Source organism: Pelodiscus sinensis, chromosome 1 (genome assembly GCF_049634645.1).
Source record: "Pelodiscus sinensis isolate JC-2024 chromosome 1, ASM4963464v1, whole genome shotgun sequence".
Classification (NCBI taxonomy): Eukaryota; Metazoa; Chordata; order Testudines; family Trionychidae; genus Pelodiscus; species Pelodiscus sinensis.
In genome coordinates this window covers 301,099,979-301,121,643 of record NC_134711.1, presented here as the reverse complement: position 1 = coordinate 301,121,643, position 21,665 = coordinate 301,099,979, and the positions used below count along the sequence as shown (strand labels likewise).

The 21,665-nt window shown below is 45.3% G+C and overlaps 1 protein-coding gene across 2 annotated transcripts in view; it reads left to right on the top strand.

Annotated features, from left to right (window-relative positions):
* The window catches only part of WASF3 (WASP family member 3), an 81,616-nt gene that overhangs the window by 27,246 nt on the left and 32,705 nt on the right, over nt 1–21,665 (top strand). For both annotated transcript variants that reach the window (XM_075919242.1, XM_075919241.1), the window contains exon 2: nt 9,671–9,760. The gene's annotated coding sequence lies outside the window, so the exon portion shown is untranslated. The remainder of the gene's footprint in view (nt 1–9,670; nt 9,761–21,665) is intronic.

Below are 21,665 nucleotides of genomic sequence, written 5' to 3'. Positions count from 1 at the left end.
AGTTACAGATGATAAACTGATGCTTATTAGTTAATGGTGTCTGTTACTCAACCAGTTTCCAGGGAGTTGCAAGGAGTTGGTGGCCTCACTCCCAGGGAGGCTTTACTGAAGGCTCTGCAGTATAAAGCTTACATATCCGTTATACCGCAGAGCACGCAGTGTGGAATCATGTACTTGCTGAGATTTTCAGTGGCTATGCAGTCACCTATTTAACTGACTTTTAACGTACCTAGATCAGTTATGGAGACAGGTTCAGCTCTCAAGATCTATCTAGTATTTTTGTGTGCTTCATTAATGATGATAAAGGGTTTCCTCATTGTCCGGAGGGATCAGCAAGCATTTATAGGAGAGCTGCTTTTTTGGGGGGGAGGGGATAATTGAAAGCAAACCTCCACCAAAAAAGCTCACTTTTTTTTTTCTTGTTGCAAAGAATGTTCCAAATGTGAAATGAGTGTAACTGTTTTTGTCAATCTGTAGGTAGCTTCTAGGGATGTAAAATCCCATTTAAAATATTAACCAGTTAAACTATATGTTTAACTGGTTAACAGGGTTCCCTCTAAGGCAGGCCTGGGCAAAATACGGCTCATGGGCTGGATCCGGCCTGCCAAGCCACTGGATCTGGCCGGCAGCGGGGAGCCACAGGCAGGCTCCTCTGCTTGCCCCGCAGCCCTGTGAGCCATTCAGAAACGGCTGCAAGGCTCCGTTTCTGTTTTTAAACTGGAGGGGAGGGGGGAAGTTTTAGGAGCTGCCCTGCCCCCAGCACATTCCCATTGGCCGATTTCTAGCAGAAACCAGCTAAAGGGAGCTGCTTGGTAGAAGAAACATGCCCCCTCTCCTGGGCTCAGTTGAAGCACATGGCTGGGCAGGCAGGCTGGCTGGGAAACATTTTAAGCCTTCAGACAGGCAGGCTCATTTGGCAGCTGGCAAGTAAAACACTTGGCCACAGCCTGCTTCTGTCACCCTAACCCTTTCTTGCCCCATCTCTTCCCCCCGCTCCCCCACGCTCAACACATCAAACCCTCTGTCCCCACTTGCATATATACCTTTTCCCAGATCTGGCACCCCAATCTGCTGCCCCAGATCACAATCCCCTCCTACCCTAGGTCACATCCCAAACAGCTGCACTCCAGTCCCCAGCCCTAGGTCACAACCACCTACTTCATCTCAACTCCCTCCCAGACTCCAGTCTCCCTCCTGCATCCAAATCCCTTACCCTAAGCAACCTTCTGCACCCAACCTTCATTCCAGACCCCGTATCTCCATTAATATCATGGAAGAATGCGGCCCCTGACCACTTTCCATCTTGGAGTGGCCCCCTCCATCAAAATTGTCCACCTCTGCTCTAAGGTGTGTGCCTGTGTGGGTGTGCACCATGAGTTTGCCTCCCGCTCACCTCCTCAGCAGGGCTGTGCAGTGGCTGCTGCCTCCCTCCAGGAGCAGCTGGGCAGCCACCATACTGCCCTGGCCCTAGCTTCTGTCTTTCCTGAGGGCTGGAGCTAAGGCGAGGGCCTGCCCTGTGGGGAGCGATGGCGCCAGCAACTCTGGCTGCCGCGGTTTGAGCCACCATGTGGTGAGTGGCGGCAGCCCCAACAGCTGGGGCCTGGGTCTCCACCGCCACCTGGTGAGCAGTGGCAGCTCTGGCAGCCAGGGCCTGCATCCGAGCTGCCATGTGGTGAGCGGTGACCGCTCCAACAGCTGGGGCCTGAGTCCGAGCTGCCATGTGATGAGCTACAGCAGTGCCAGCGACGGGACCAGGGCCAGTTAGATGAGAGGGAGCTCTTCTAACCAAGTGGCTCTGAAATCTTGTGCATCCCCTTCTACATCTGCCTGATCATCCTCCAGACTGGATGGGATTGATTACATTGTGTTAGAGAAAGTGGCTATATTTGTGGTGGTGATATCCACAAGTTTCCTCTTAAATATGCACCACGCAATGCATTGTTAAAAACTGTCTTCTCAGAATGGAGCTTTTTGTTTTTCTACCAGAGTACACGCTGCCCGCTGATAGAACATTGCTTATTAATCTCTAAAGAATGACCAGTTTCCATCATAGTCACCCAACAGACCTGGTTTTTTTTTTTTTTTTTTTTTTTTTAAACCATGTGCGTGCCGTTAATTTTTTGGGGCTTGTAATAGCAGTAATCCCTTTCAATTGGGACATGAACTCTCAAAAGGTCATTAGCTTCAGACCATGTGCTGTATTTAACTTTTACCTTCCAGTAGGTATGTTTCATATCTCGACAGAAATTGCAAAGGCCATCATGTCACCAAAGATTTAGGACTTGGGGTAGTGGTTTTATGGCCTTGTTAATTATAATACAATACATGTAACTGTGACCATGTAAAGGCTTAAATACAACAAAAGACCCCCATAGCAAAAATGGTCACAATTAATTACATTTGGGGGAATTAATAAATGCTGCTTTATATAATAAAAAAGGCCCTAAGATGTGGCTTCCCCTGACAACTCTTGCAAGGAGTTCCACAGATTGACTATGTGCTGTGTGAAGAAATATTTCCTTTTGTTTGTTTTGAATTATGCTGCCTTTTAATTTTATTTAGTGACCCCTGGGTTTTGTGTTCTGGGAAGAAGTAAATAACACTTTTTTACTTTTTCTGTTCCAGTCATGATTTTTATAAATGTCAAATTGTATTCCTCTACCAGATTCTACACAGACCTCAAGAACCATTGGCACCTTCATTGTTTGGTTGGTTGATAATGTGGGAGCCAACCGATATTGCCATTAGCGATAAACCATTAGCATGAGAGTTAAATTTGAGAATGAAGTGGAGTTCCAATCCTTCTCTGTATATTTGGCTTGTGGAATTGGTCTGAAACAAAACAGCAACTTGAAGCTCCCTTAATGTTTGCTTTTATTCTTGGTTCTGGACTTCCAACACTCCGGTCATCTGAAGAAGTGGGCTATGCCCATGAAAGCTCAAACCAAACAATGAAGGTGCCAGTGGTTCTTGATGTCTGTGTATAATCTGGTGTTTATCATCTTCCTTTCCTAATGCAAACTAATGGTTCTTATCAGCCTCTTTTAACTATTTAGTCTTTTATAGCCTATTTGTTTAAGTTTTTCCTGTTACAGACTGGCTCAGCTTATCTACTCAATGTCCTCCCCCTCCCCCCCTTCCCTTATTTATTCTTGGTTCTGGACTCCAACACTCTGATCATCTGAAGAAGTGGGCTGTGCCCATGAAACCTCATGATACATGTTTTGTTAGTCTTTAAAGAGCTACCAGACTATTTGTTTGTTTTTTGTGTTCAGACTAACTTGGCTACCCCTCTGAAACTATTAAAATTAAATGCAACAATTTGAAAGTTTATTTCAAGTTATTTTGTAGGCTTAGTGGATACATTTTTCATCTCTCATCTCAAGGTCTTTTTTATAACTGATCTTCCCAACGAGTTGATTTTTCAGTCTTATTTTTCATTTTATATAGACAAACAATATACCCAAACTTCCTCTATTTACCTTTGACTGCTATGTCTATGTCTACACTGCAGTGCAGTGCAGACTGCAGGCTGAGAACTGCAGAGCACACCAAAGTGTTTTGGTATGACTTCCTTTGTGGATGCTCCTGGCATTACATAAAAGGTACTTAGTTCATGTTAATGTAGTCGTCTTTCACCAAGGAGTATGTTCTTACAAATTAGGTGGTACTTAGTTGATGCAAGCAGTATCCACCAGAGGCAATTACAGTGCAACACTTTGTCATAGCATACACCTCACACACCTGTAGTCTGCAGTGTAGGGCTGTATAGATAACTCCTGTGTGAACTACGTCAGCTTACTCCACTTTAGTGAGCTCTGTCTTATATTTCTTTTATGTTTTGCACTCAACATCTGTAGCTTAAATTATCTTCTTTTCCTTTTGTTCTGCTCTTTACAAGTCTCACCACTGACTTTCTCATTTCAGATTAAATTCAAGCTCCTTGTTTGTTCCCTCTACTTCTTCATAATTCTATGAATGTGTTTCAGTGTGGGTTCTACCATAAATATGCATGAGCCTCACGTGAGAGGTTGAATTTTTCCTTTATTAAGTGTTAGTTAGGGCCTCGTATGCACTCTGTGCTGCTTCATGTTCTTGCAAGAGGTTGTAAAAGCTGGGGTCCCTGCAACTCTTCTGTTGTTTCCTCTTGTCTTCTGTGACAGCAAGATGGAACTTGGTAAGTGTCTAGCCTTCTATTTAGCTCAGCCTAAATCAACTTAAAAATCTTCAAAACTGCTTGCTGCTCATGAACTGATCAATGACCATTGGATTGAAATTCTTTGATTAGAACAGAGGCCATTCTGTCTAGGGCAGTGATCTCCAACCTTTTTGAGAACGAGATCACTTTTTGAATTTAGGTGGACTACCTCAACTATAAAAGCGACGAGGAGTCCTGTGGCACCTTATAGACTAACTGAAGTGTAGGAGCATAAGCTTTCGTGGGCAAAGACCCACTTCATCAGACCTGCATCTGACGAAGTGGGTCTTTGCCCACGAAAGCTTATGCTCCTACACTTCAGTTAGTCTATAAGGTGCCACAGGACTCCTCGTCGCTTTTGCAGATTCAGACTAACACGGCTACCCCTCTGATACTTGATACCTCAACTATAAATACCCTTGCTCTGCCCCTTCCCCGAGGCCTCGCCCCTGCTCGCTCTGTCCTCCCTTTCTTGCCCATCCTCCTTCACTCTCATCATGCTGGGGCAGAGGGTTGGGGTTCAGGCTCTGGTCTTGGATTAAGGGATCTGAAGTGCTGCTCTTGGGGCAGAGGGTTGGGATGTTGGAGGGGGTTCTATACGCAAGCTCTGGGAGGACGTTTGGATGCAGGGGTGTTCGGGGCAAGGACAAGGGCTTCACAAGGGGGTTCATGACTAGGATAGTAGCTTAGGATGTGGGATCCAGCTGGGCACTGCAGGTGGCTCCTGGGTGGTGGTGCAGTGGGGCTAAGGGTGACCCTGTCCTGGCCCTGGACCACTCCCTAATACACCCAGGAAACTCCATCCCAAACCCTCTTGTGCTCCCTCTCTGCTCTGTGGAGATAGGATACAGAGTGGGAGAGAGGGCACCCTGACATCAGCGTTTTCCTCTCCCTCCCCTGCCCTGCCCAGAAAGCAGGAGGCTCCCAGGGGGAGGGGCAACTCCAAGGCAAAAGGCAGGAGATGAGTAGCAATGGGGGGTAGGGGCAGCTGAAATGCTGGCCAAACTAGTAAGGATCTCTTGGCCAAACTAGTAAGGATCACCTGTCAGAGGCTCCAAGATCTACCAGTAGATCCCGGGATCTAGGGTATCTATAGTGGGAAAGTTAAAACCTGCAGGCTTCATCATGTCCATCCTGTGATGGACTGATTCCTATGAAGGATGGACACAGTCAGTGGCTTGTCTGGGAGAATCCTGTATTCCAAGCAGCTGCTCAGCATATTTATCCTTCAGTGTGAGGACTTGCAAATTGTGAATTGAGGCTGAAGCTCTGCCTTCTGGACTAGTGCACGAAGGTCTCATTGGTACCAGAGGAAATGCATGTCAGAATCCTCTTTGTATGTCACAGAGCAGCAAGTGATAAGATTGCCATGGAGAAATTGGCAATGAGCTCTACTGACAGTGAATCCTAGAATACTAGAACTGGAAGGGACCTTGAGATCTCATCAAATCCAGTCCCCTGCGCTCACGGCAGGACCAAGCACAATACCATCCCTGATAGATGTTTATCTAACCAGTGGTGGTATCACAGATTTGAAGCAGACATTATTGGGGGGTGATATATTTAATCTATAGGGAAAGCCTGAGGGGCTAGCACCCATTCTTGGGATTGGGCAATGGGCAGCATTGGCTAAACTTTCAGGGGATGCTAGCTGGAGGTTCTGCACCTATACAATGTACCTATGATCCCTAAGACAGAGGGGTGCTTCAACTCTGTTTAGACTTAGTGTTTCAAGCCTTTACAGAATCTCAGCAACATGGTCAGAGCCACTAGGGGCTGATTGAACGGACCTGACACACATGACAGTCAGGTTCACTGCTCTTCCAAAACTTGACATGGTCTCAAGTTACGGGGGCAGGGAGGTCTAGGATGGATATTAGGAAAAACTGTTTCACTAGGAGGGTGGTGAAGTACTGGAATGGGTTACCTAGGGAGGTGGTGGAATCTCCATCATCCTAGAAGTTTTTAATTCTCAGCTTGACAGAGTTCTGGCTGAGATGATTTAGTTAGGATTGGTCCTGCTTTGGGCAGGGGGCTGGACTCAATGACCTTTTGAGGTCTCTTCCAGCCCTGTGATTCTATGAGTCTAACAACATTTCAATCTGTTTGCTAAGACTGCTTAACAATTATTCATTCTCGCTGTCATGGGAGGATACTACTTGCCAATCTTACAGTGGGCTCCACACTAGGAACGTTAAAATGCATTTAAGTAAGTATAACAACTGAAAATTTCAGTGGTTACATGCTGGGCTGCAGTTGGCTCCCTGGGAGCTGGTGCATGCGGGGAGCTGGCTTTTACTCTGGCTCCCAGCTGCCTCCCAAGCTGCTGCCTCTGCTAGAGAGGCAGCAGCGTGTACTAGGAGCCTGTGTGTAACCATGAAGGTTAACATATGAGCCCAGGCTCATCTATTAACTGTGTATATGGTTACATTTTCACAACCCTAGTCCACACTAGGGATGTTAAATATAGTGTAACTGAATAGTTGTGCAACCGCACAAAATATCAAAGGCAGCAGCACAGTGGCAGCCAGAGCCAGCCCGCAAGGGGAGCCAGTTTAAAAATCAGCTCCTCTTGCAGACCAGCTGCCTGTCGCCCTGCGCTGTTGCCTCTGGAACAGCCTCTGTCTGCAGGGAGCTTTGACCCTTCTCGGAGAGGGGCTGCTTCATGGCAGCCTCTCTTGCCCACCCTGCAACCCCCAACTGCAACCCCAGCTGGCTCCCCCCAGCACCAGCTCTGCCCCCTGTCCCGAGCTGTGGTGAGAGCTGTAGGTCCATAGAGCCAATACGTGCAGGGGGCTGGACTGAAAGCTGGTTTCTGACATGTATCGGCTCCAAATTACCCCCCTCACTCTCTGCACTCTATTAGAGACAGTAGCATGGGGGTGGAGAGGGCAGATGGATCTGGTGCTGATAGAGGCAGCAAGGAGGGGGGAAATGCATGTAGTTGACAAGATTAACCAATAAGATTAGGCTTATCGGTTAATTGTGTAGCCGACTACACGTTGACATCCCTGACACATACTCAGAGGAGAATGAATAGTTACTTTGCCCTACAATAACTGGTTCTTTGAGATGTTGTAGTCTGTACATATCCTGTGACTTGGCCTCCCTCATACTTTAGATTCCTCAGCTAGCTGTGTGTTGAATTATGAGGGAACTGAGGGAGGGAGCTTCATTGCAGCAAGGGAGGTTTAAGTTGGACATTAGGGAAAACTTCCTAACTGTCAGGGTGGTTAAACACTGGAATAAATTGCCTAGGGAGGTTGTGGAATCTCCATCACTGGAGATATTTAAGAGCAGGTTGGTTAGCCATCTATCAGGGATGGTCTAGATGGTACTGGGTCCTGCTGTGAGGGCAGGGGACTGGACTCGATGATCTCTCAAGGTCACTTCCAGTTCTCCTATTCTTTGGTTGTCATTCTGCCTTTTCTACCCTCAATGAGAGCACAAGGAAGGGGCATGCATGGCCCTGACCAGAGGTGCTAAAAAAAAATCAGTTTTGTGCATGTGCACCTACAGTGGGATCTACATTGCTACTGCAAAGAACCACAGTGTTTTTCTTAAGCGATCATTCTTATTAGTGAACGTACAAGAGGGTTTTGTACTGTGCTTTGCCAACAATTTATGCTTGACTGATTTCTTCGTTACTTTCTCTGTTTGCTATTCTATTCTTCCTTTCATGCTGCTGCCTCTGCATTGGCATCATCTCTCCTCTAGTATTCCAAGTAAGCTTCTTGTCCTTCAAGCACCTCCCAGTGCTTCAGGACAGATTTACCCCTTCACTCATGTCACCTTGTCATCCTTTAATCCTATTCTCATTACAATAAATCACTTGATTTAAAAACAGAAAGGGCATAAATAAACCATCTTGTTAGTTCTAATAATATATACAGGCAGTACCCGGGTTACGTCAGTCTGACTTAAATCGGACCCCTAGTTACGAACGGGGGGGGCAGCTAGTGCGGGGTGCCTCCCCCACTGTCGCCACCTCTGGTGGCGCGGGGGGGGGCGCTTCCCCCCAGCAGACCAGGGAGACGCAAAGCTAGTGTCTCCCCCCCCCCCCCCCGCCCCAGCAGACCAGGCTTTTCTCGCCGACGCCTGGGGTAGAGCAGCTGGGGGGCTGCTGGGTTGGTCCCGCCGCGCCAAGGATTGGTGCTACCAGACCAACCCAGCAGCACTCCAGCTGCTCTGCCCCAGGAGTGTCCGATTCAGCCACTGCTGGTCAGTTTCAACAGCGGCTGAATCTGGAGGCCAGTTCCAACTTGCATACAAATTCAACTTAAGAACAAACCTACGGTCCCTATCTTGTACGTAACCCGGGGACTACCTGTATATGGGAAATGCAGTTCAATCACATCTTTAATGTTACATTTCTTCTCTTTAGACATCTGTCTGCATTAGTTTTAATTTAGGTTGTAAGATCTGTGGTAGGAACCTTGTAGTTTTAAATGTCTGTGAAGCTTCTACTGTGCTCTGTTATATATGTTAAATATCAATTAATTGAATAGTCGAGTAATCTCATGAGTTCTTACCCACCTACTCTTGCGGACCGGCTCCCCATCACCCTGTGCTGCTGCCTCTAATACAGGGGTGGCAGCAGCCCCTGTCTGGAGTGCGGGAGGAGAAGTCTGAGCTCCTGTACCTAGCGTGAGTCAGGACTGAATGGGGATGCCTGCCCCGCCCCTTTCCCCCAGCTCCTAAAACTGACACGAGACTTTGACCTACTTGTAGTGAACCACAGCTTCTGGTAGCATGGGTTTTGAGGTAGCGATTTAGTTATGTTTCTCATAGGCATGTAGGGTCAAGACTTGAGAGAACTAAGTCCAGTTCCTGGTTCTGCTTCCTTTGTGATCATGCCTGAGTGAATCGGTGCTGTTTTTCCCTATCTGTAAAATAGGGATAATCATGCTTTCCTTTCACCAAATATTGAGAAGAAAATTGTTTAGATTCTCTCACATTCTGCTAACCAGGGCCATTTAAGTTACCTATTCACTCAGCTGCTGTGTTGGGATATGCAGACTCCCAAGCCACTAATCCTCCTCAGGCATAGTTAATTGGTTTATACTGGCCAAATAACCAAGAACTGGAGCAAGATGTAGAGCCATTGCAGCTGCATGAAATATTTTCCATAACTATCTGACCAACTGAAAAACTAAGTGGAAATGAGCCATCCCCCATTATCTTCCCTCCTGTGCACACCCTTCCTCCCCCCCCCCCCACTCTTGACATGTACTTAGAGCACTGATTGTGGGAGAACAGAATTGTAGAGTCAGCTGTAAACGGGTACTCTATGCACAGATGATGTGCTAATTTAAAGCTCTATATCATGAGGTGTGTTCATTTCCAAAACTGACTTTACAAAATTAGAGGTTCTGATTGTGTTTTTAAAAAACACTTGTTTCCAAAATGTGTTAGTTGTTTGTTTTTTTTTAATGCTAAAAAGTTGATCTTAATATTTTTCTGACTTTTCAGTATTCTCCTTGGTAATCTCCAGCATCTGCAGCAACATAAACTAAGCTTTTGATGACCCTACTTGGAGAAGATTGCTGAAGCTTCACTTTGGTAAGTGACTATTTGGTAACGTTCTGTCTTTGTTTCGAAGTTAATTTCTGGAACATTTCCGTCCTGCCAGCTCAGTGGAGATCTGTTGACACAATATCTAATTTCATAGAGCAAAGCTTTTCAGCCTTCCAGTCCTGAAATTTTCTTCTAAAAATCCCAACTGAATTATTCAGTCTGAGTGTTCTGTTAAGCCATTATCAATTGATCTGGTACTGGGAGTTACTGTATATGTAGCTACTAAAATATTTGAAAATACAGTATATCAATCTTAATTTTACTATAGTTATATTGGCTCGTGTTACTTTTGGTGGTGCTTTACCCATGCCTGGTTTGCCTTATATTTTTTTTGACTTTTGGGATAGGAATTATTAAAATATATTAAGCTTGTGAGTAGAACCTGCTGAAATTAGACCTTCAGTTCTTCAATCTTGCGGGGGGCACAATGCAGTGGTCAGGGTGCTCAGGGAAATGAGCTAGGTGGGGGTGGATGGGAGACCCTGGGGTGTCCAGCCCTGTTGGGGGCGGAGTCCATGGTGCCCTTGACTTCCTGCCAGGTGCCCAGGGGTCAACACAACTTTATCCCATATTTTTCTCTCCCCCCCCCCCCGCCACTGCTGCCCAGCCCCGGAACCACAGCCCAGGTAGCCCTTACACTCACTCATGCCCCAGAGCAAGCAAGCTCCCCTTCTCCCCACAGCCTCTACACCTCAGCTTGGCTACAACCTGACCCCAGTACTCGGGGGGTGCCCCATTTCCCCACATGGCCTAACCGCCCCCAGAGTAGCCCTGGTCCCCGAAGCAGCCATCCACCGATCGGGCTGCATGGCTGCCATGGGGCAGCCTTACTACAGCCACAGTTCCTGCTCCAACAGGGATGGCCTCACTGCAAACTGGCTCCAACCACGGCACATAGGGCAGCTGCCGGCTCATGTGCCACTTAAGGTACTCATGGCACGTGTGCCATACGCTGCCGATGGAAAAATATAGACCATCCCTGACAAATGTTTGTCTAAATGTTACTAAAAAATCTCCAATGTTGGAGATTCCACAGTCTCTCTAGGCAATTTATTCCAGTGTTTAGACACCCTGACAGTATGGATGTTTTTCCTAATGTCCACCCTAAACCTCCCTTGGCCCATTCCTCCTGTTCCTGTCATCACTTTCTCTTCTAAAGAGACTACTTTTTCTCTCTCTTTCTTGTAACAGCCTTTTTGGTACTTGAAAGCTGTTATGCCCCTCTGTCGTCTCTTTTCCAGACTAAACAAACTAGGGACATAAAAAAGGTTTAAAAACAGTAAGCAAGTAAATGTTAAAAATCCTACCTGTTAGATGATTAATGGTTTTTGGGGCTCTATGGGTGAGACTAGGGACAGAAGGATAGTGATGGGTGCCCCCAGAAGATGGGCCAGGCAGGGTGGCAGCCAGCCATCTGGGAGTGGAGCTGGCAGCTGGGAGCCAGTGCATGCTGGAAGCTGGTTGTGCTGCAGGAGTTTAACCATAACAGAAACCAATAAGCTGATGCTTATCTGTTAAATGGTTAAACGCTTACATCTCTAAACCCAGTTCTTTCAATCTTTCCTTATAGGTCACATTTTCTAGATCTTTAATCATTTTTTTTGTTCTTCTCTAGACCTTTTCCAAATTGTTCACATCTTTCCTTAAATGTGGGTGGGCAGAATGGACATTACTCCATTTGAGGCCTAATTGGCGCAGAGAAGACTTGCTTATAATGTGTTGCTTGCTACTGTTTTCAGGCAGAACTGTTCTGGGATGTACTAAGCGGCAGAATGGCTCTTGCACAAGAGGGGGGTTTTGCGCAAGAAGGAGCAGTATAGACTCTTCCTTCTTGCGCAAAAGCCCCTTGAGTTAAAATGGCGGCTCATTAGGTATGCAAATAAGGTGCAGCGATATTCATCGCCACACCTCATTTGCATATCTTGCACAAGAATGCACAATGTAGATGTAGCCATAGAGTAGTTATCACTGGGAATGGTTATCCAACCCATTATGAATCCACTATGTTGTAGCCCCATCTAGGTTGTATTTCCCTAGTTTATTAAATGAGAAGGTCATGTGACACAGTATCAAATGCTTTATTAAAATATAGATGTGATTCACCTAACAGTTCTCCCATATATCCTATTAAAAAAAAATCAGGTTGGTTTGACATAATTTGTTCTTGACAAATTTATGCTGTTACTTGTCACCTTATCTTCTAAATGTTTGCAAATGGATTACTTACTTATTTACTCCATTATCTTTCCTGGTACAGAAGTTAAGCCGGCTGGTCTATAGTTTCCTGGGTTGTCCTTATTTCCCTTTTTATAGTTGGGCACTACATTTGCCCTCTTTTCCCAGTTTTCTGGAGTCTCTTCTGTCTTCCATGAGTTTTCAGTGATTACAATTAATGACTCACATGTGTCCTCAGTCTGTTCCTTGGGTATTCCACAATGCATTTAATCAAATCCTGGTGACTTGAATACATCCAAATTGTCTAAGTAATTTTTAACTTGTTCTTTTCCTATTAACTTCTGAACCTTCCTCATTTTCACTGGCATTCACTATATTAGACATCCACCAACCTTCTTTGTTTTTGTTTTCACCAAGTCATTATGCACCTTTGTCATTTCCACATGTTCTGTTGTTGTTTTTTTTTCTTTTTTCACTGAGTAATGATCCTTGGTCTTTCACTTGCTTCTAATGTACTTGTAGAATATTTTCTTGTTACCCTTTGTTTCTAGCTAATTCGAGCTCATTTTGTGCTGTGGTTTCTCTAATTTTGCTCCTACAGACTTTGGATATTTGTATTCATCCTATGTAACTTGTCCTAATTTCCACTTTTGTAGGACTCCCTTTTGATTTTTAGATCATTCAAGATCTCCTAGTTAAGCTAGGGTGATCTCTAGCCATACTTCCTATCTTTCCTATGTAGCGGAATAGTTTGCTCTTGTGCTCTTAACATCTCCTTGAAAAACTGTCAAACATTCTCAATTCTTTTCCTCTTCAACTTGCTTCTCATGGGACCTTGCTTTACCTGTTCTCTGAGTTTGCTAAAGTCTGATGCCTTTAAATGCATTGTCTTTATTTTGCTGTTCTCCCTCTACCATTCCTTGGACTTATGAACTCTGACTTCATAATCACTTTCACTCAGCCTGCTTTCTACTTTCAAATTCTCAACCTGCTCCTCCATATTTGTTAAAATCAAATCTAGAACAGCCTCCCCCCAGTAGCTTTCCCCATGTTCTGAAATAAAAAATTGTCTCCAATACATTTCAGTACAGAAAACACAAGTCAGATTACACAGAGAAGACCAAAGGATTGTCAGCTCTACCTTGTTTTTTGCCTGACTTTACACTTGACCCAGACAAATATTCCAAGCGCTTGAAATCCAATAAGATAGTGTTAAATGCGATTAGTATGTCACCTCTGCAGTTTACATCTGTTAAAATATTCTGACAGTTTTACCTTCTAGAATGCTTATATTGCTACAGCATACACGACAGCTTAAGTTAAATTCAAAACTATCTTTGAAATATGTATGGAGTTCAGTGTGTTGCAGTAGAAATAATAATAATGCAGGCTCATGCATTCTATTTGGCAGGTGTTAACTTCTGCATCACAAGATTTATATTATCCATTAATTCCCCAACATGACATTAAAATACATAGTAAACTGTAGGCAAGTTGCTTGTGTTCATGGCATTACACAATTGCAGTGATACTGTTCTTTAGAAAAGAAAAACGATCCTTCCCTCAGTTCAATTAAAATGAAATGCAAGAGTTTATATTTCATTACTATGTTTCATTTTTTTGTATTCTTAAGATATTCAGTTTATATCCTTTAAAGGAGCACACTTTGACTTTTAAAAATAAACTCCCAGTTAATGATGATGTATGCTGTCTTGCATTGTTCATCATTTCAGATTATATTTGTGTGCCTACAGCCACACCATGCTAAATTGTAATGTCAGATCTCAGGAAATAAGGAGGGTCATGTTAGGACAATATTTAGATAGGAAAGGAACTTTTCCAGGAAAATGTCACTATGCTTCAGGTTGGTTCAGGTAGCTGTGTTGAGTATTTAAATGTTATCATTACCTTTTATATTTGTGTTTGACCTGTGCTGCTCACATAGTATGAGGGGAATGCTGTATGCTGCATGAGTTTTGGGGGGTGTTTTGTTTTTGTTTTGTGAAATGGAAAAATTAGCTGTTTGTTACTAATCTTACAGTGCTTTTTAAAAGAGAAGGGATGTAACTCTGCTGTGCTAAGCTAAACTCCGTTTGGATAACTATATTTTGTATTCCTGAAATTATGCATGAGGTTTCAGTTTAGTACCGTGGCTTTCTTACCTAAAATATTTATGCAGTAATGTGTGCTGTGAAATGGCTATATTTCAACCCAATGATAGCTAAAATTCAATAGTGGGGAAAAGGATCCTTTGAGAAAATGTGGAGGGCTCTGTGGCCCAAGGAAGCTGTTTTGCTATGCTGCCAGCCCTCTGTTGCAGCAAGTTACCTTCTGCACAGCCAGTTGATAGGTTTCTGACCCCTGGTATAGGCTTTCTGAAGTGACATGTCAAGATTTAACTCTCCTACCCTGAGCTGTGCCGCTCTACTGGGAGGAGGGAGGGATCTCTCTCTAGTGCGTGCCCCATGGACCACCTGGGTCAATGTAAACCTTTCCGTGGACTACCAGTTGCTAATGGAAACTCACTGTTAATTACGTAATTACGTCCGAGCTATTTTAGTAGTTCTACAGCTGGGGAAAATGGTTTAATTTAAATTATTAAACAGACTAAGCATTTTAACTTTCTCATGTTTATCAAACTTCATTTTAAATAAAAATATTATGTCTAACACACAACGTTTATTTTCTTTCTTTATGGCAGGGGTCAGGAACCTTTTTTGGGTCAGGGGTCACTGACCCACAGAAAAATGAGTTGGGGAGCACATGAGAGAAGTAAAAAACTCCTCCCAAAACCCCCAACCCTCACTGATGTGGCCTCCAGCTGCAGCACCTCACACTTCTAGTGCTCCAGTCCCCATGGGGTGAGGGGAATGGACAGGGAGGACTGAGGTTCACGACTTCCCATAGGCCAGATTTACTTTTCTGGGGCTCCAGAGTTAGTGGATATTTGTGGATCCCTTGGACTCTGGGGTGGGAACAAAAATGTGAGGTTCAATGTGCAGCACAGGGTTGCCAGCAAGTGGGATAGGGATGCAGGATGGGGTGAGGAGGGCAAGGTCTGGAAGGGAGTTGGGCGGCAGGAGAGGGGGTGAGGTGGGGGCACGAGGGGGAGTTTGGGGGTGGGAGGGGTCTGGAGGAGTAACATAGAAAGTGAAAGGGTGAGAATGCAGCCAAATAGCTAGTTGGGGAGGGAGACAAAGAAGTGGGAAGTAGAAGCTGCGCTTTCCTTTTGCAAAGTAAAATTGCATCCCCCCCACATCTTCCCTCTGCTCCAGCCTCACTCCCCTCATGATGCCCCCTGCAGCCTGATCCCCAGCCACAGCATCGTCCTTCACCCCCCCTTGCCCTTTGCACCTCTGTGCCCCCAGTGCACTCACTGGCAGGGTAGCAGCACTGGGGCAAGGAGATGTGAGGGAGGAGCAGAGTCTCATCCCTGCCCAGATCAGCCTTTTGCCTGCAGGCTGAGGCTCCAGTGTTGGGGCATGCAGATCCCGGGGCTGCCCAGAGCTGGCTTCAGCCTGGCTGGGTGCAGAGGGGTGCTGGGGAAGGGGCTCCCCGACCCTGCAAGCAGCCGAGGTCCCCGTGCTCCATGTGTGACCAGCTGCCCAGCCCCGCCACCTCCCGAAGCAAGAAGCCTGTAGCCAAGGGAGCGGGGGTTAACCCCTTAGCTCCCAGGAGCTGCATGCCCGGTCTGGGCTGGGGCAGCATCAGGTATGCATGTATGCCTCTCTTCTCTTCCCCAAGCAGGAAGCCAGAGCTGTTTCTCCAGTCTTCAGCTGTGCAACCGAGACTGAAGCCGCAGCATGAGATCTCAGCTGTGTGAGGAGGGGAGGGGCTGAGCTCCTGCCCTGTGTGCCAAGGGAAATTGGCTGGTGTGCCGCTTGTCACGTGCTGGTGGTTGCCAATCAAGACAAGAATCACAAGAAATTAGATCTCTAACTATTCAAAATTGGGGGATCTCATGGAACACCTCCCTGGATCAAAAAGACCTGTTCTAAAAGCAATAGTCCATGAGAGCTGTACAATCGTTCGCACTGCCGTACAGACTGCACTGGATGTCGCAGATACTGTGGCTAGGGCAACAGCTACAGCAGTGGTAATACACAGGGGTCCTGGCTACAGGCTTCTGGTATTCCCCCGGAACATCAGTTCAAAGTCGAGGATCTATCATTTGACAAATTGAAATTGTTCACAGCTAAAACAGATGAGGTTCTGCACGGTAGTAAAGATTCAAGAACCATGCTCTGTACTCTGGGCATATACACCATGCCCTACAGATGTAAACGATACACCCCCTATAACTGCAACAAATATGGACAATATAACTGACTGCCACAGAGACCCTATGAAGACATCTGGCCAAGTCAACGGGCATAGAGAAGATGCTCCAACCAGGGCTGCCCCTCTACCAACCAAACCACAAAGCAGCAGATTGGAGGCTGTGGTCAAGGGTCTGGAAAATCTCCCTCACAATCCAATGCAACATGGCCATCTTTTAACTCACTACTTGCATCCCTTCTTAACGCAGTGGGAGTTGATAACATCAGACCTGTGGGTGCAGAAAATAATTTGCGTAGGATACATTATTCCCTTTAGCTTTATTTCCCCCCACTCCCCCCATCCCTCTTCAGAGAGACTTCTCACAAGACCCTACTAAAATGAGATCAGTCGCCACCTGGAGCTATAGAGAAAACCTAAAGAATTTCATGAAAGGGGGTTCTATTCAAATTACTTCTTGATAGAGAAAAAGACAGGTGGGTTGGAGACCGATCCTCGACCTCCGCAAACTGAACAAATTTCTAAAGAAACACTGATTCTAGATGGTCACGCTAAATACAGTTATTCCGGCAGTGGATCAAGGGGACTGTTTTGCAGCCCTCGACCTGCAAGATGCTTACTTTCATGTCGCCATTCATCCGGCACGCTGGCGTTACCTACCTCTTGCTCTCGGACCAGACCATTACCAATACAAAGTCCTACCTTTCAGCCTGTCATCGACTGCTCCCCCCCCCCCCCCCAGTATTTTCCAAGCTACTAGTAGTCATTGTGGCATAACTTAGATGATAACACATCATCATCTTTCCATACCTTGACTGTCTGATAAATCGGGTGTCGTGAGGAGACCGCCTCCATGATTAACCTAACCAGAGCCCTTGTCACTCATCTAGGCCTTCTAATCAACAAACAGAAATCAACACTGCACCCAGTCCAAGACATAGAGTTTATAGGCACTCGCCTAGACTCAATCTCAGCCCGCACATACTTACCTCAAAGCTTCATAGCTGTACAAGATCTCATAAATACGATATTCATGACCCCTTCTTCCACAACAAATAGTCTGGTAGCACTTTAAAGACGTAACAAAGGATGTAGGTGGTATCATGAGCTTTCATGGGCACAGCCCACTTCTTCATGGGCACAGCCCACAAAAGCTCATAATACAGTCTACATGTTTTGTTTGGTAGCACTTTAAAGACTTAACAAAACATGTAGACGGTATTATGAGCTTTGTGGGCTGTGCCCATGAAGAAGTGGGCTGTGCCCATGAAAGCTCATGATACCACCTACATCCTTTGTTAAGTCTTTAAAGTGCTACCAGACTATTTGTTGTTTTTTAAGTTTTCCTAGACTAACTCAGCTACCCCCTGAAAGCCTTCTACCATGATACTCACCTGCCTCTGATGGGGCATATGGCTGCAACTACTTTAACATGGTCTGTCATGCCCATTTGCACTTCCATTGGTTTCAACTTTGGATAGCAACCGTCAGCCTCCCATCTCAACACTCTCGAAACTAGAGAGTTACCATATCTCCGGACATTATCACATCTCTATGATGATGGACATTAGTGGACAATCTCCTGTCAAGGGTTCTATTTCACCAAACCGAGGCCACGGTGCAAATTACTACAGACGCATCTCTGCTAGGCTGGGGAGCCCATCTGACCAACCAAGTGGTCCAAGGCAAATGGTCTCCACATGAGATGGCATTGCACATCAACCTGCTGGAGCTGAGGGCATCAAGAAATGTGTGTTCACGTTTTGTGCCCAGAATTGTTAGCTGTGCAGTTCAAATCCTTACAGACAACATCTCCATGATGTCCTATTAATGCAGAGACATACTTCAGACTCCTAAACCTCCCCTTTAAATGCTGAAAAGCACATTCAACTACCACTCTGCATTTGCTCAGCCAGTAGTTGAACTACTCTTTACTTTGGTCCAGGCTACCTGTGTGCAGTGGCTTCATGAGCCATCGGAGCAAGAGGTAGGCTGGGTCACCAAGGATCACTCTTGGCATTTCCACCTCTCTGATTCTGATTCGCCAGTCTGGGGGGAAAAGTTCCAACTTGCATCTTTCTGATGAGCTAAGAGTTCTTAAAGATGTGTGTGTCATGCACCTTTCCTGACCATCCTGCATGTCAGTGAAATGGTCTTTTTGATTCACCAGTGCCTTCAGTTGTCTCAAAGTACCCGTTGTGGTTTATGTACTCTTTAAGGTGGTCAGGTGCCAGAATGGGGATGTGTGTTCTATCAGCTAACCACAGTTAGGGAACCCCAATGTAGCAAAGCCCTTCACTATTGTATCCACATTTCCCAAAGTTACTACCCTTTGTAGCAGAATGGTATTGATTGCTTTGTCTACTTGTATATCAGTAGCCCCCACTGCAGATTTCCCCTCTTCAAACTGATTCCTAAGTGACCGATAGCTGTTTGGTGTTCCAATTGCCACATGCTTCTCCATTGTCAGAGCTGGTCTCATTTAGGTCCCTGCACTTCAGGGCAGGGGAAAGCCATTCTCTACGTTTCATGAAAGTGGCCTTGAGCATTTGGAAGTTTTGCAGCCACTGCGGATTGTCCCATACTTGCAGCACTATATTGTCTCTCCAGTCTGTGCTTTTCTCATGGCACCACAACTGGGGTTCCACTGTGTCCAGAGGATTGAATGCTGGGGACATTTCCAAATCAATCAGTGCAAGGGCTTGCCTGTGCAGTGTTCCCGTGGCACCTTAGATGGAGGCGATTTCTCCTTTTTCCTCTTCCTGGAATGCTGTGCTTACACTCTCGAAATACTGTACCATGAGGCACATCAAAGTAGACACCAATATCACAATACTTTGATGCACAATGGGATCCACGAGGGAAGTCATGCTTGCATTGCGATGGCATCTGCATGTGTAACTGAGGCCAAATAGGGCACAAAAAACTATTTCTCGTTGAGCTCAAGCAGGGGGAGGAGAGAGTAGATGCGTGCATTATGAATCACTGCACAATTTTGGTCCCAGCATCTTTGATAAGATAACGAGCCTTGTGGATAAGGGAGAAGCGGTGGATGTCATATACCTAGACTTTAGTAAGGCATTTGATACGGTCTCGCATGATATTCTTATTGATAAACTAGGCAAATATAACTTAGATAGGGCCACGATAAGGTGGGTGCATAATTGGCTGGATAACAGTAGTCAGAGAGTTGTTGTTAATGGTTCTAAATCCTGCTGGAAAGGGATAACAAGTGGAGTTCCTCAAGGGTCTGTTTTGGGACCCGTACTGTTCAATATCTTCATCAATGATGTAGATATTGGGATAGAGAGTACGCTTATTAAGTTTGCAGATGATACCAAACTGGGTGGGGTTGCAACTTCTTTGGAGGATAGGGACATAATTCAAAATGACCTTAGCAAGTTAGAGAAATGGTCAGAGGTAAACAGGATGAGGTTTAATAAAGAGAAATGCAAAGTGCTCCACTTAGGAAGGAACAATCAGTTCCATACATACAAGATGGGAAGCGACTGTCTAGGAAGGAGCATGGCGGAAAGGGATCTAGGGGTCATAGTGGACCACAAGTTGAATATGAGCCAACAGTGTGATGCTGTTGCAAAAAAAGCAAATATGATTCTAGGTTGTATCAACAGGTGTGTTGTAAGCAAAACTCGTGAAGTCATTCTGCCGCTCTACTCTGCACTAGTTAGGCCTCAGCTGGAGTACTGTGTCCAGTTCTGGGCGCCACATTTCAAGAAAGATGTGGAGAAATTGGAAAGGGTACAGAGAAGAGCGACAAGAATGATTAAAGGTCTAGAGAACATGACCTATGAAGCCAGGCTTCATGAACTGGGCTTGTTTAGTTTGGAAAAAAGAAGATTACGGGGGGACATGATAGCGGTTTTCAAATATCTAAAAGGGTGTCACAAGGAGGAAGGAGAAAATTTGTTCCTCTTGGTTTCTGAGGACAGGACAAGGAGTAATGGGCTTAAAGTGCAGCAGGGGAGGTTTAGATTGGACATTAGGAAAAAATTCCTAACTGTCAGGGTGGTCAAATATTGGAATAAATTGCCAAGGGAGGTGGTGGAATCTCCCTCTCTGGAGATATTTAAGAACAGGTTAGATAGACATCTGTCAGGGATGGTGTAGACGGAGCTTGATCCTGCCTTGAGGGCGGGGGGCTGGACTCGATGACCTCTCGAGGTCCCTTCCAGTCCTATTATTCTATGATTCTATGATTCTATGCACCAAGAGCATAACACAGAATGCAAAGCAGTGCAGGCACTGTGGGATAGCTACCCACAGTGCACCTCTCTCAGTCCATGGCAGTCTCCCTACTGGGGCTGCATTACTTTGAAGTATGTTGAATTCTTTTGCCCATGGGAACATAGACCTTGGGCTTTACAAAATTGGGTGGCAAGAAATCAACCTTAGTAAATTTGGACTTTATCTTGTAATGTGCCCTAAGGATGAGGCCATTCCAGAAGTCTCCTAAATTTTGTTGCCAAAGTGGACAGAATTCAGCGATAGCCCATCTCTACCCAGAGAATCTCAAAGTGGGTCTCAGGGTGCATTATGATGTGCTTTCAGTTACTGAGCCAGTACCCACCAGGCAGGATATGGGCCCATTTTATAAGTGTGCAAGCATCAACTATAGCCGTGCTCTATGACTTTCTCTTACAGACATATATGAGGTGGCCGTGTAGAGTTTGGTACATACTTTTTCTTCTCACCATGCCCTGGTGTGAGATTTCACGACAGATTCCTCGTTTAAGGGCCTTCCCTTAAACTGTAGGTTTGGTTTTTTTTTGAGATATGTGGTCTCTATCTATATTCTAATCTTGCCCTCCTCATCTGATGAAGATCTGGTAGATTTGTGGTAGAGAAAGAACTGAAGGCACAGTCGGTCTGGTCCACCCCACCCTTATTGCCTCCAGTGAAACCGTGAAGTGGTACAAAGGCACATGCATGGATTGATGTACATTTATTACTTTGAAACACTCTGGGCATATAGGGCATGTGTATCATGCTCAGTGGCATACAGATAGGGACCACATACCTTGAAGTATCTCCTGCTACAGATAAGTAACCTCCCTTTCTGCATAACTTTTTTCATTGCATGGTGACTCAATTCCCACAAGACTAAATGAAAAGTTACTTACTTCATTACTACTCCAGTGTTTCCTGACTAGTGTATGGCTGTTGACAGCAGACTTAAAAACCCATGAGCTTTCCATCTCTGCGGTAAAGTCATTGGTTCATGTGCTGATCACCTCCAATGACAACTGCAACTTCTTCCTCTCTCTAATCTTTATGCTCACTTTGTCTCACTTTGTTAGTTCATTTACAAATGTCCATCTCAGAATAGTCTTTCTTGCCTCGCAGTTGCTTTGACTAAATTTATGAAAATCTGTTAATTAATATTTTAAAAAAACCCTTATTACTGCTACCTCTACCT